Source organism: Halichoeres trimaculatus, unplaced genomic scaffold (assembly GCF_033239565.1).
Source record: "Halichoeres trimaculatus isolate MK-OKI-2021-1 unplaced genomic scaffold, fHalTri1.1 fHalTri1_scaffold_11, whole genome shotgun sequence".
In the NCBI taxonomy this organism is placed as follows: domain Eukaryota; kingdom Metazoa; phylum Chordata; class Actinopteri; order Labriformes; family Labridae; genus Halichoeres; species Halichoeres trimaculatus.
The window spans coordinates 4,418,891-4,434,991 of NW_027437189.1; the positions used below are offsets into that span (position 1 = coordinate 4,418,891).

At 37.6% G+C, this 16,101-nt stretch overlaps 1 protein-coding gene across 1 annotated transcript in view; it reads right to left on the reverse strand.

Annotated features, from left to right (window-relative positions):
- The window catches only part of nckap5l (NCK-associated protein 5-like), a 68,215-nt gene extending 54,472 nt beyond the window's left edge, over nt 1–13,743 (reverse strand). Inside the window, exon 1 of the mRNA XM_074681334.1 lies at nt 13,571–13,743. The gene's annotated coding sequence lies outside the window, so the exon portion shown is untranslated. The remainder of the gene's footprint in view (nt 1–13,570) is intronic.
- Between the last annotated feature and the right edge of the window lie 2,358 nt (nt 13,744–16,101).

The following is a 16,101-nucleotide window of genomic DNA, read 5'->3' on the forward strand; positions in this document are numbered from 1 at the left end:
AATTTCTGAGATTGAAGTAAGAGCTCTAACTTTCTCCCCAAAGTCTAGAATCTTAAAATTAAAGTCAGCTTTCTGGTTCCCTCAGAATTCTAGAATCTTGAGATGAATGTAAAATTCTAGACTTCTGTTTTTTCCCCCTAAAATTCTGAATTTCATTCCAGAATTGCTGAAAAAAGAAAGAAAATATCAGATTCTGTTCCTTTTTTTCCTGCCCCCCCCCCCTTAAGAGTTTTCTCAGGGGTTGTTAAGATGGCGTCATAGAGCGGTTAACTGTGATGTCACCCAGTTGTCATGACCATGTGGGAAACAGTGACGGTGCGTTTAAATCTGCAGATTTCTTCACCTGCTGTGTCTGTACAGCTGATTAATCCACCTTTAATCTGAAGACTTCACAGACGTGACGACTTCAAACGTGTGAAGTCAAAGGCAGACGGAGCTCTGTGATGTTTAAAAACGGACGTCTTGATTCATTTTTCATCCCAGCAGAGGAGATAAATGAACACCAAACATGGGAAGAAGACCCAGATCTGGGAAGTGTTTGTCGTCATGAAGCCGTGTCCCTGACAGGCTGAAGACGCTCGGAGAACAATGACACCAGACAAAAGAAGGTATCAGAGAAGAGTGGGAGACTCGTTGTCGGGCATCGTCTCCACATCTGGCCACCAGCCGCCGCGGCTTCAACTCAACCAGGACTCAGACTCATCATCCACATCCTCTTCCCAAGGCCGGGCCAAGAGGAAGACCTATTTCTGGGTCAGAAATAAAGATAATATGTGGAGGTTTATATATGGAGATCCGCGTTTGAGCCGCCAAACAATCTGCTCTCCATCACACGCTGACAAACACCACCTCGCAGGGGCGGTGTTGTTTTAGAGGCCTAAAGGTCGCTTTGGAAACAGGAAGCTCATGAGAAACACTGAAGCTCCTGAAAGTCACTAAGCACCTTGTGGGAGGGGGTTCAGGGACTGAGCGGCTGGGGGGAGGGTGTGTGAGGCGCCTCAGTAACATCTTTATTTTAAGACAAATGAAAACAAACTTCACGGAGCACAAAGGAGGACTGTTGATGCAGGACAGCGTGAAAGAAGACAAAACCTCCCACTGTCCCTGTTTTCCTGATCTACACGTCTTAATCCCAGTTATCGGGGCTCAGAACTCAGGCGGCCTATACATCGTGCTGTAATCCTTCTTCGGGCCAAACAGGACGTGCTGGGGACCCAGTTTGCTTGAATTGATTAAAGCTGCATTCCACGCCATATTTTCTTTGGCCGCGCTGATGAATTGAATGTTTGTTACAGCTGCAGCAGCTAAAGCAGTGTTTTGCCAACTTCAATGTTTGTATGAGCACAGATTCCTCTGTAGGGTGGACTTTGAATGAGTCCCCTACACTCGCTGCATGAGCGCTCTCCCCCTCTCGCTAACGTGCTGTTAGGATTCGCCAAGCGTGCTCTATCATACATATTTCAGAAGACATGTTCGACCCAGCAGGCGCCGACACAGTGGACGTGAGGATGTGAAGAAGTTTTCTCAAAGAAGAAAGCTTGAACTGTTCAAAAGAGAGGACAGAGCTGAAGTATCACTGACCTAAAAAACATAAAAACTGCTCTGAGTGATTAATCGGATGTCTAATTTTTATTGAATACATCAAATTTTTCAGATTCAAGTTCCTAACTGTGGATATTTGTGCTGATTTAAATTTCAAGACATTTTCTAAAGCACTGATCTTGAAAGTTTGAGAATTTTAGGCATCAAGATGTGATAAAAATGTGCGAGATGACTGCCCTCTAAAGGTAGACCCTGGCTGCTGCAACTAAATTTTTCTTTACCGCCACCAAGAAGGATATGTTTTTGGGAGAGTTTGTCTGTTTGTCTGTGAACTCAAACTCCAAAAGTAATAAATAGATCTTGATAAAAATGTTCAGGAAATGTTTATAATGGGATAAGGAAGCTGTGATTAAATTGTGGCGGTGATCAGGGCCGTTTTAACCATTTGTGTATATAACTCCACCATAAATGGTCGGATTGCTTTGCATGACAACACAAGACAAGGTCACCATAATTTCTGACAGATGTAAAAGTACGATCCAGATCCTGGCAATATTCTGGATACTAAGATCTGGAATATGAAATATGTACTGGGTCATCATAGTGATTGTACAAACCTGCAACTAACACCAAATTGTGGCAGACAGTCTGCTGAAAGGAAGTATAACATTAAAGTAGGACTAAAGCGTTGGTGACAATCACAGTATGCTTGGTAGAGATCTGCGCTCTCTGAGTGCTTTTCTAGTTTGATATTTTTATTTTGTCAACAAAACCTGTAAAGACACTTGTACAGGCTTGGTAAACTGCAGAGAGCCAAGCATTTTGTATTTATGTTGTTACTTAGATATCACGATTTATCACTACTGGAATGTTTCGCAAAAGTTTGAATATCCCTATTAGAGGTCGACCGATATGGGTTTTTTGGGGGCCGATGCCGATGATTTCCAAATTTGGGCAGCCGATGCCGATATGCATAGCCGATTTTTCCAATTTGATATTCAGGCCGATTGTTAAATAAATATATATTTATCACATTTTTGTGAAACGCAGCAATTTCTGAGCAACTAAAAGAAATCTATTACAACAAGTCGTGTCCAGTCCTCTGAACATTTATTCAGCTTTCAAAACAATGAAATATTTTGTCTGAGTAAACACACAATGTAACAAGCAGTCGTAAACATTCACACTCTTCTTAAAATGTCAAAAAAGAAATTTAAACTTATTAATATAATTTGAACAAAAGTATGTAATGTATCCAAGTGGTTCCACAAGTTTGAGGTGCTCATCTTTTTTGTGCCTGATCAAAAATTGCGTCATTTTATACAACGGATCAAAAATCGGCTTTTTAAAAGAAAATACGGCCGATGGCCGATAGAGACAAATGTCCAAATATCGGCCCGATATATCGGTCTACCTCTAATCCCGATATCATTATATCATCCTACTTGTGGACCACTCAATCTGTAATGCATATCTTATCGAGTGCAAGCAATAACAGCCCGTCCTAAAATACTAAGCCAATGCAGAAGTTCTAACAACTGCAGTTCCTTCAGTGTCCACTTGGGGCTGGCTCTAGAAGTACCACAAAGCACATACACACCCATTCAAATTAGCCTAGCTTTACAGCAAAAATAAACATCTACAGCCAACTTTTTTTTTTTTTACTTGTTAGTGTTGAAAATATTTATATCTCAAATTTTGTTGAATTAATTTCATTTTATAAAATTTTTATTTTGTAAGATTTAGTTCATTTTATTAGGATTTAAATTTTCTACACTTTGTTTTTATCATTTTTAGAGGTGTCCCAGTCCGATATTGATATTGGATATCGGTCCGATATCAGCAAAAAACAAATATCGGTATCGTATCGGAATGCATCTAAAATCTCCGATATAAGCTGTCCATCCCAGACTCCGCTCCTGCTGTTTTTATTTGATTTATTCAGGTTATTTTCTGGGTCTTCTAATTTATTCTTTATTTTATTCAATTACTAGTATTTTTTATGTTTAATGTTAAAATTTCTGTTACCCATTGGTTATTGATAAATGGGTCCGTTTTTTCCTCATACCTACTGTTGCTGACTACTGTTCTTTGTTTGAATAATATCACTTAATCAAGCCTTTTCTAACATGACAGACATACAACAAAATAAGTAATAAAAGTATGTATGTTTAATGCTGATCGGTATCGTATCGGAAGTGAAAAAGTAATATCGGGACATCCCTAATCATTTTTCTTGTCAAGCCCCTGGAGGCTTAATAAGGTATTTATCCTATCTTATCTTAATTAGAGGCACAGCTGACTTGACTGACAGGCAGGCAGCTACACCCTGCTGTCTGTCATAAGGTCGACCAAGAGTTAGGTTGAGGTAACATTTTCAATACGCTGACCACCACCACCACCAATCGGCCTCACACAGCAGAAACCAACCAGTCAGGTCACAGATGCTACATCCATGACTTCAACACTCTATAAAGTTTCACTCCCTCTTCTGGTTTCCAAATGAAATGAGCAATTATCAAGGAAATTAATCAGCACATTCATCAACAATTAAACAATCATTTTCTGGAGTGGGAGGCCGATTTTCCAACAAGCTGCTATGATGTATTAAGTACTAGTTTTAGCATTTTGGAAAGTTTTTCTTTATTCCTGCACAAGGAGGACTAAAACTATGGAGGCTGACAAGTTTTACAAATATATGTTTATATTAACTCTGTTTTTTATTGTCTCTTGTTAAGTTTTCTGTATTCAAAATCCCATTTAGGGACACGGATGCTAACTGGTTGACATGCTACTACTCATCATTTCACAAATATCATTGAATAAATTAATCATAAAAATCTTGGGGGTGATTTTGTATCGTTAACTGTAACGTTTTCCTCTCTCAGAGCGTTTCAGCTCCTCGTTGCGACTCTTTCTGCAGATGATTTAAATGTAAGATTCCCACAGACAGCTCGAGCGGAGGCGGCACAGCCCCAGAGAGACAATGCAGGCACGCTGGGTAACTCCTTTGATCTGAATATCTGCATTGTGTGTGTGTAAACAGTGGTGATGATGATCAGTGGGCTCGGCCCCCTGCTGGGAGCTGTGCCGTGGATCCCTCTCAGCGGGGAACTGATGAATATTTTGGGATGTTAATGCCGGCTGCAGAGTCTAACGGCGCTGTGATAGCTTCAGTACCTGTGTGCATCAGGCAGGGGGCGGAGCAGCGGGTGATAGTGGCCTGATAGCTGATAAGCACAGGTCCCAGCCTTGGCCCAGTTTATCTTCAAAGCTTCGTCATTTATGCAGAAGGAACAGGGGGTGGTGGAGAGATAGAGCGGCTGCAGGAGGCGCTGACCCGTCTACACTCCCCCCGACAGGACTTCAAACTGACTGAATTATCGCCCCGTCGCTCTTTCCTGGCTGTAAAACTGGTGGACTGAGTGATTTTTCTCAGACAGGCTGACCTTGAGAGTCTGCAAGGTCTTTCAGCTCCGTAAAACTCACATCGTGCCTTGAGATGCCTGAGTCAGAGTCACAATATGCTCGGCGAGATAATCAGACGATTGTGTCAGCTGTGTTTGAGACGGAGGAAGAAATGCTGAACTCTCCCAAGTCCAAGCATCTCTGGGTGAAAGTTTTCAGTTTTAATATGATCTTTAGTTGTTAAGTATTTATTTCTAGGCTGAAATCTGGACAGTATCAGGGAGTGTAGGGGGGAGAAAGGCTGTTTTCAGCCTCTGTTACATGAAGATATCTGGTTGTGTCACTAAAAACTACCTGAAGTTTCATATGTGCTGTCAGCTCGACAATCAAAATCAGAAAACATCAACTACTGATTTCCTTTTTTGGCTTGTTTGTCCCTTGACTCGTCTAAAAGAAATAAACGTTGCCAATTCTCTCTTAAAATAAACAAATGATTGATATTTTCATGACCTAAGCCCTGAAATGTTGGGCATCTAAGCTGTAGCGCAGCACTAGCTGGTGCTGTAGCTCTGGTTAACGGCTACTGCTGTTGTGCTAAAATGCTCTACTACCAGGATGTAAACAAGCACAGCAGTTTTTAAGTATTTTGATCTAGAAAATGAAAGAAACATTGCATACACCAAACATATTCACTTGAAGCATGAGGGCATGTACCTGCAATGAGGCGTAAAGGCTGGAGGTGCTAGCTCTGCTAGTTCTAGCCACACTTAGCCAAATGTGCAATATTGTTTACCCACAGACGCTGTGCACTGCAAAAAACTGAAATCTTATTAAGTGTTTTTAGAGTTTTTCAGTAAAAACTGTTTTGTATACTTCCTATGAGCCACATTCACCTGACCAGTCCAGAAAAAGGTCTTGTTTGAAGTTGTTTAAAGACAAAAATGAGGCCTGAATTGCTTGCAACAAATTTAAAAAAATAGCTCGAAAATTTGTTTAAAGCTAGAATTATGTCTTAATACAAGTAACTATAGAATAGAATAGAATAGAATAGAATAGAATAGAAAATACTTTATTTATCCCCGAGGGGAAATTCAGGAGTCACCGCAGCATTTAAGAAAACAAAAGTAAGAAAGAGTATAGAAAGTGCAAAAAGGTCCATAAGAAATTAGATGACGACATCCCGTCCACCACTCGTCCACCACTCTCCAGCCCAGCCAGTCTCCACCTCCACAGGGTCCAGGACTGAGCCTCCCCAGCAGTCTGTTCAGTCTCTGTCTCCTGGATCCTGTCTGCTCACAGCAGGTGAAGCTCCTCCGATGTGTCGCGGCGTCCGATGTCAGCTCCGTCAGCCACATCCGTGAACAGCACGATGCCGCTGGGTTAGCACAGCTAGCTCATCCACCCCCCGGAGCTAGATCCCACGTTCCCAACAACGATGGATGGAAGGACAGGTCCACGTCGTCACCTCCCAGCTCACATCCGAGAACCAGCACGTCGTCCTCACCTCCTCCTCCTCAGCTCGAGGGAAATCATCAAGCCCTACACTAGTTTGCATTGACATGCTACAGGCTGCTAACAGCTAATTTCATATGTAAACAATGCAGCCATGGTTACATGTAGGATCTCCAGACAAACACAGGAGAAAAGTAGTAAAAAATACCGCCGCAGCCACAAAAAGTTTGGTGTCCGTGACCGACAATGAACCATACAAAGTGATGATCCACTCCAAATACAAAGATTACAAAAAAGAGACGAAGAAATTACAAGAAACGGACAAAGACGAGAGAGCTGCTGCAACAGGCAGCTACTTGGGTAGCCAATGGTCTTGCTCCATTGGAAGATTTGTTTTTACTTGTTACAAGCAATCCAGACCTCATTTTTGTCTTTCAATAACTTGAAATAAGACATTTTGCTTGACTGGTCAGGTGAATGTGACTCGTGTTAAGTTAAAAAAAAACATTTTTTGCTGAAAATAAGACAAAATAAAATGATAAGATGTAAGTTTTTTCTCCAGTGTGGTCCCTTTTTGTGCCTTTGGGCCTGTATGCATAACAAGCCATTAACAGGGAAAACAGACCCTTTGTGCCAACGGTGAAAAAAAAAATGGATTAGTGGTATGCATGAGCCAGGTTAAAGTTAACGTAGGGCTACGCTACCATTACAGCGCCTATTGTTTAAGTTGTTTGTGTTTTGTGCTCGTACTGGTATCAGTCTGAAAAAAAGTGGAATCAAACATTTCTCAAGATGGTTGTTGGAAATACAGGAGAGGAGTTATATACTAAACTCCTTTGAAGTCGTAATCAGTCATGTGAATAAAGAAAGGCCCTGATGGAGGAAATACGCCATCCATTTTTTAATTTTGGCGCCAAAACTGCAGCTTCAAAAGCAGCGAATGATCCCAGATGTTTGTCAACTCTCTGGTCATCATGTCTCATCCTGCATGTGGTCGACTGAATCTGTTTCCTGAACTGACAGAGCTCAGGAGGAATCTGTCTGTGATGGTGCTTCCTGTTTTCATTTCCTCTCTGACTCTGCGTGTTTGTCATCAAACTGCTCGGCACATTTTCGCTTTGATCGATCGACCCAGAAACTTTTCTGTCAATGAACGAAGCGACTGACTTTCCTTGAAGCTGTTTTAAACATGGCGGTGGACCCCAGCGCCTAGTAAATAGTTCAATAACCGAAACCAGTTAACAGAACCAGGAGCCAAATTAAACACTTACTCCGTGCCACGTTTCCTCTCTGTAATAAAGTCTGAACAGCGTCTGTGGCGTCTGTGCGAGCCGGCTCAAACAAGCTGTGGGACAAAGGCGTGCAGAACATCTGTGAACAATTAAGAGGCGAACAGAGCGGCTGAGCACTTATACTGCCCATTACACTCCAATTCAAGTCACTGGCTCTGATTTTCATGATGTAATGCTGCACAGCCTGCAGGAATCTGAGGAGTTTCAGCAGCGCTCACAAAACTTCAGCTCAAACAGCAGAAAACAGGAGTAAACGTGATCCAGAGAGCGCAGAGTGGAACCACCTGAGCTCGTTCCTCAGGATGAAGAGTTCCCCACAGCAGACGGTCAGCGTGTTCTCTGCTACACGTTAAAAACATGACAGTCTGACAGTAAAAGTCTGTTTTTAGAAGAATCAGCTGATGGATAAAGGTTTTTATCATCTTCATCCTGAATCTCAGTTTAAAGGTTAAACATATGGGACGATTCGGAACATCTCACTAACTCTGAAGGAAAGTAAAAACAGATTTAAAGAGGAACCTGGAAGCTTTGAGTTAAAATAAAAGTTAAAATTCTGGGAACTTTTTTTTCTGATTATGGATTTTTTTCCCAGAATTTCACTTTTTACCTAAAAAAGTTGTTTTTTTTTAATTCCTACTTCTTTCTAAGAATTACAACTTTATGTTTCCGTATTTCTTATTGGAATCCAACTTTTTCATAAATCTAATGTTTTTTTTTTGGAGAATTCTGTTTTTTTTTTAATTGACAACATTTTTTTTAAACTTTTAACCAAAAGATTCTTACTTTGTCTGAGAATTTTTCCTTTTTCACAGTTTCAACTTTTGTCTTATAATTCCGTTTTTAATCAGAATTCTGTTTTTTTTTTTTTCTTTTTTGTTTGTTTATTTATTCATTTATTTTAATTATTTTCTCAAAAAAAATTATATTGGTGTACTGATATTTTTATTTTTTTATGTTTTCTTTTTTGTTTATTTTTGATTTTTTTATTATTATTATTTTCTGACAATTATATTTGTAGTGTACTGATATTTCATAATTTTTTATGTTTTCTTTTTTATTTTATTTCATTATTATTTTTAATTATTTTCTCATAACTCTATTTTTAGTGTACTATGATTTTTTCTTTTTTTATGTTTTCTCTTTTTAAGCTTTTTGATTTTATTTTATTTAATTTTATTTATTTATTTATTTTGGATAATTGCATTTTTTTGTGTACTGATATTTTAGATTTTTAGGGTTTTTTTTGTTTACTTTTGTTTTTTATATTATTTTCTCATAATTCCACTTTAAGAGTACTGATGTTTTATTTTTTACTTTTTGTTTTTTGTTTCTTGAAGAGATTTCACTTATTTGCAGAATTGCACTTTATTGTCTGAATTTTAACTTTTTTTCTTTTTTCTTGATTTTGTTCTGAAATTTTAGATTTTTATTTCTTAGAATTCTGCCATAAATTTATATAATTCTCTGTTTTTATTTCCCTCAATCTTCTTGCTTCCATCTCAGAAACCTGACATAAATCTCAGAGTTCAAGTGAAAAAAATCTGAGTTCACTTTTCAATCACAAAATTCTGACTTTAATTTCTTAATTTCTTAAAAAATGTCTGATTTTTTCCTCTACCTCTACAAAATAATGTTTGTTGTTTACAATTGCATGTTAAAATAGACAAATCTCTGCTGAACAAAATGTTTCACAAACATCAAGATCCTTAATCAACACACAGCTACAGAAGGAGACTGGATTTATTACAATCTACAAATCTGAGCCAGGATTCAGGATTTTTCCCATGAGTCATTGGGTCACTCATACAGATGGTTTTAAGTAATATGCAGGAAAGCGGATTGTAGTTTTTCTCTGTTTCTGAATTAGTTTTAGTTTTCTAACACCAGCGTTTGCTTCAGGAGAGACTGCAGCGAGTTGATGTAACTAACGTCAGCTGGGTCTGCAGACCAAACCTGAGGATGAAGAGGAGGAAGCAGAGACTTCTCAAGACCTCAGAGGAATGCTCCTGCTCCATAACTAGTACATTTATGTTGCATTATGGGTAACGTAGGCAGCAGTTTAATCCTGATTCTGCTGCATCGGTTTTGAGATGTTGTGAAGCCGTTGCGTGTGATTTATGGCGTGATTCATGAATCAAGAGTTTATCTGAATGACTTCACGATCGCCTCGTCTGAAACTATGCTTTGTCTCATCATGAGGTCACTGAAGCCGTGGGTGTCTTTAAGCCGTAAAGTCTCCGAAGTCTGACATGATACTCTCTATTTGTCCACAACTGCCAAAAACAACGAGGTGCAACATTACCTCAACAGACAACTTGGACGTGAAGCGAGGGATACGTCATTTCTTCTCCACAGCAGAACCAGGAGAAAGCAGCCTGCAAACACTAAAAGATTCATCGAGCACTTCACAGACCATCGTCAGCGAAACTTAAATATTTTACAGCCTGAACGGTCGCCATCTCTGGGAGCCAACAATCCAGAAAGGCTTCAAACAATCCTTCCATCCTCGTTTCCTCTGACCCGGAGTTTGGTCTTTGTTCAGAGCGCGATGAGACAATGAAAGCAGCATGAGCGTGGATCTGGCCTTAAACCAACAGACACAGATCATTAAGCTGGATGTTTTTCCCCAACAAAACGACTCTGTAACGACTCCACGGCCGTGTCTTTAAACTTTCAGATCCTGTTTCATCTCCAAACAGACAAACAACTAACTTAGAATACTGGCACACGTTTTATTGCCTATAAAATCCTTCACAATGTGGAAACAAACAAGGAACAATCCGCTCCTCGTGACCAGAACGCCATTCAGAAAATGTGGCGGGTATCTCATCTAATAAAAAGCAGCATTGTTTAAGTTTGATCCAATAAAACAGACGATCTGCCAACACTGCTCCGAGTTTCTTTACAGCTCAAGTCAGCAGATACACTTTAAAACAGAAACTATGAAGAGATGAACAGACTGACAGAAACATCCAGAAACTGTTATGACGGCTGTTGAATTTTAAAATAGTCTGAAAACAAGCAGAAATCTGGTCTTAAAGTCCATCAATCGTGAAATTTATGGTTGAACTGACGACAGTAAGATAATTGCAATCATTCATCCAAATTTAGAAATTTCCTTCTCATACAAAACCAAACTACTGTACGTTACAGCCTGTGAAGGGAGTGTTTTGAATATTTCTGACAAAAGAACTAAAGAGAAGACAGCGCTAACCTTTAGCTGAGCAGCTCTGCGTTCGACGGGCTAACCTAGCTTACTGCTATAAATCAGAAAAGGTGATGGATAGAAAAGAAGTTGCTTAACAGATTTCTTGATCCTTTCATTAGTAGGGATAGGTACATTTCATGTTTGAAACAATACGGTACCAATTCCCAGTACCTGGCAATCAGTACCGGTACTAAGTGGTACCAATTTTTGGTACTTTTGTGTGTTTATGTGGTGAAAAATATCAATTTGTTTAATAATAAATGTAAATTATTTTCAATTAACACATTTATTCTTCAGTATAAAACTTTGTTATGTGTTGTCTTCACATCCAGCTAGAAAATCACCTTCTCACAGTCACAAGGATGCATTTAGGTACCTAAACATGGTACCTTTTGATTCAACGTAAATCGGTACCCGGTACTTTTGCCAGAATTCAGCAGATACCTACAAAAGTACCTAATTCAATACCCATCCCCATCCATTAGTGAATGTGATGCTCTGTTTACTTTAGAGTTTCAATTGAAGATTTGCCTCTAATATGAGCAAAAACTAGGGTTAAGAAACATTTTTGAACAACCCAACAGTGAATTTATTTTACTAATAGAAAATTATTTTCCATCATTGAATCATATTATTCATGTAATATAGTACAACTCTTACTCTGTGGCTCGAGTGTACCTGAAAGGTAGTTTCTAACCTCCAGAAAGCAGGAGCTATTAAAATCACATAAACCCTCTAATCTTCAGGAAATGGCACTAAATTACGTACTTTTATAAATACCAACCAAAAACTGTCGTACAAAGTAACAATTCATGGAAAATCAAACGGTACCGTGTTTCGGTACCTGAACACATCATGAACAAAGCATTAGAACAGGGGTCACCAACGCAGTGCCCGTGGGCACCTGGGCGCCCCCAAGAACTACATCAGATACCCAAGACATGTTCCAAATAGTAGCGCTGGTCAGAATGGAGCACTTCTACCATCGTTGCTGTGTATTTCATTAATAATAATTGTGAAATAAATAGTTGACCTGTGAGCAGTCTCTTTACATAGTATTACCACTTCTACTATGATTAGTGTTATTGAAAAGTGATCTGTGTAATGTTGTTCAGGACGTCTGTTTCAGACAAGTGGCCCTTCATGCCACTCATTTCCCGTGAGGTAGCCCTCGGTCTCAGAAAGACTGGTGACCCCTGCATTAGAAGTTCATAAATTGAAGAATAAATATGTTTAATTGAAAAATTTTTGGAATCTATTTTGAAAAAAATAATATTTATTACCACATAAACACAAAAAAGTACCAAAAATTAGTACCATGGAGTGCAGATACCTATTAGCTGGCACCGGGCATCTGTACCGTATCATTTCAAAAGTGAAAGGAACACATCCCTACTATTCTTTAAGTTTTTACAATTCTTAAAATTCAATTTAGAGATGTGACTTACTCTTTAAGATGTAAGTGGTAAAAATATAATCAACGCTGAACTTTTCTTTTTTAGGGGCTTTTTGTAGTTTTGAAAGTTGGGTTAGGGTTAGCATACTCTGATGTAATGTTTAACTATTTTTTGCAATTATTAATTATCCCTGTATCATGCCACTTTTGCTATCCTGGACCCTAAATTCCATATTGTGTATTGTTCAATAAACAAGCAGTAATCTGTGGTTTTAACATAAGAAGGTAATCCAGAAGTGCCAAAAACTGCAATTCCTCAAATGTCCACTTGAGGCTGTCCATAGAAGCACATTTTAATGAAAAGCTAGTCTTTTTAATATATGTTTTAGTTTATTTATTTTACTAGTATCATATTATTCTTTGTAAAATTTACTAATACAGTTAGTTTAAGTTGCCTTAACTAAATTAAATAACTAAATTAAAAACGAAGTAAAAAGTTTTGGTATGAATAGCCTTTCTTTACGTTAGCACACGTTTCATGACAGTGAATTCAATTAAAACACATTATTTTTAAAGAGTTTTGCTTAATTAAGGGTCTAGCTAACTTAGCTAAGAAAAGCTAAAGGCCCGCCCATGCTAGGTTGACTGCAAGTTAGGTTGAGTCAGCATTTCCAATATGGCAGCCACCGACACTTTAAACTTTTTGACCACAATCTTTTTTTTAAGCTCTTTTTTTTTTTTAAGAAAACATGTCGGCTATGACAGTTAGTGGGAACAGGAAGTGTGTGTGAGTGTATAATAAGCCCCCACCCCTGCAGAAGTTCGTCCCCCAGGTGGGCCACCCCGGTCAGAAAACCTGGACACGCCCCTGGTAGGATGACAGCTCTTTCTCTGTGTTTCAATCCTTAACACCAGGTTTAATCTGCGACATGTTAACAACCAGGAAAACGTTGAAATAAAAACGCACTGCGGCTTCAAATGAGTGTCATTTATATCTCGGGACAGGCCCTTAAAAAACCCAAATGTGTCCCCTCCGGCTCGGCTGGAGCTGTTACGCCCATACCCTCAAACACGGACAACCTGGAACCGTTAACCGTTGATAAAAGGCTAAAACATGTTAGCTACATCTTTAGCTTCCCACCCGCTCCGTGAGCACTTCGCCGGGGATGTTAAATCAATGAAACCCGAGCCTAAAGAAAGCCTCAGTGTCGGTATGTTTCCAGCACAAATCTCCTCCAAGCTGCCTTCAAACTACATGTTTTAAAGACTCACCTCATTTGGTTGGAAACTGTCGGTGTAGCATAGTTAAAAAAGAAAAGCGACAGGATGTGAAACATGAAGGTTTGTGCTCATTGTTGCGGCGGTGTCGTCCTCTCCCTGCCTGCAGCCGCTTTCTTCCTCTGCCTCGGCGTTTTTACTGTTTTGGGTTGAGGAAAAGTGATGTCATTGCATGAAATTGCATTACCCGCCCCATTTTTTTTTCTAACAGAGGCTGTCCCCATGCTGCCAAACATAACTTTACCATGTACTTAAAAAAGCTGCCTCCATACAGTCTATAGCACAGTGGTCTCACTGTTCCTGAAATACTGCAGCCATCGTAAATCTGGTCTAAATCCGAGTATCATTATGAAAGAGTTCAACAAAAGTATGAAAAAAACTGTTCACTCTGGGAGGAGAGTGAAACCAAATAGGAAATATTATAATAACCCACCAAAAATATTATAAATTATATACACAATAAGTTAATGGCTATGTAAATGTATGTTTTTACTGCAGGAATTTTCCAAAAGACCAGGAACTTTGGAAGGAAATTAGTGAGTTCCAACTACAAGCATCAGGATCTCTGGATAGGAAAGGTAAACCTTAAAAAATACTCTGTCACAGAGTTCTAAATAACCTACCAAAATATAAATTACATACACAATAAGTTTATGGCTTTGTAAAAGAATGATTTTACTACAGGAACTTTCCCAAAGACCAGGAACTTTGAAAGGAAACTAAGGAGGAAAAAATATTCTGTCCAAAAGATATTTTTTTCTTAAAATCAGGTTATTGGAGATTTGTAGTCTCATACGTGAGGTTTTTTTTTTTTTTTTTTTTTTTTTTTTTTTTTAGATATATATAAACATTTCAAAACTTCCGAACACATTCATAAGATGGAAAAAAAAGAATGTTTGACCAGGAACTTTTGAAGAAAACTGGTGAGTTTCAACTGCAAGCGTCTGGATCTAGATAAGAAATGTAAACCTTTAAAAAAATATTCCGAGTTCTAAATAACCCACCAAAATATTTTAAATTATATACACAATAAGTTAATGGCTGTATAAAGGTATATTTTTACTGCAGAAACTTTCCCATAGACCAGGAACTTTTGAAGGAAACTAATGAAAAAAGAAATTCTGTCAAAACTTCCTTTTTTCATAAAATCAGGTTTTTTGGAGACTTGTTGTGTCACACTCAAAATCTTTATATATATATATATATATATATATATATATATATATATATATATATATATATATATATATATATATATATATATATATATATATAAATATATAATTTCAAAAAACTTCTTAACAGATCATAAGATGAAAAAAGAAGAAAGCTTGACCAGGAACTTTGAAAGGAAACTGGTGAGTTTCAACTGCAAGCATCCGGAACTGGATAAGAAATGTAATGTAAACCTTTGAAAAAATATTCTGTCACAGAGTTCTAAATAACCTTCGAAAAATGTTATAGATTTTGTACACAAGTTAATGGCTGTGTCAAAGTATGTTTTTACTGCAGTAGTTTTCCCAAAGACCAGGAACTTTTGAAGGTATCCGATGGTAAATAAAAATACTGTCCAAAAGTCCCTTCTTTCTTAAAATCAGGGTTTTGGCGACTTGTAGTCCCACACTTAATGTTTCTTTTTATTATAAATATTATTATTTTTTTAACTTCTAAACCCATTCATTAGATAAAAGGAAGAAGGTTTGACCAGGAACTTTGGAAGGAAATTGGTGAGTTTCAACTGCAAGCATCAAGATCTAGATAAGAAAAATAAACCTTTTAAAAAATATTCTGTTACACAGTTCTAAAAAACCTGCCAAAAATATTATAAATTATATACACAATAAATTAATGGCTATGTAAAAGTATTTTTGTACAGCAGGAACTTTCCCAAAGACCAGGAACTTTTAAAGGAAAGTAATATATATATACACACATATGTATATATATACACACATGTGTGTGTGTATATATATATATATATATATATATATATATATATACATGTGTGTATATATATATATATATATATATATATATATATATATATACATGTGTGTATATATTTAACTTCTTCACACATTCATAACACAGAAAAAGAACAAAGTTTGACCATGAACCTTTTAGGGAAATTGGCGAGCTTTAACTGCAAGCATTAGGATCTAGATAAGAAATATTTTGTGACAGAGTCCTGCCTTTTAAAAAACAGGTATTTTAGAGACATAAAGTCTTACAATTATTTATTTTTTACTTCTAAACACGTTCATAAGATAAAATCAAGTTTTTTTAAAAAAAAAAGGTAACTTCGAGAGTCACAGTCTGACACTTAATTTTTTTTACTTCTTTGCAAATTTATTAATGAAAAAAAAAAAGTTTGACTGGGAACTTTTGATCTAGACTAGAAATTACGACCCATGATAAATGTCTCCTCTTTTATTCCGTCACTTCACATTTTGATTTATTGACTTCTAATGCATTTTTAAAACCTTAAAAAAGTGACACTTACTTTTAAACACTGTTCCAGAAAG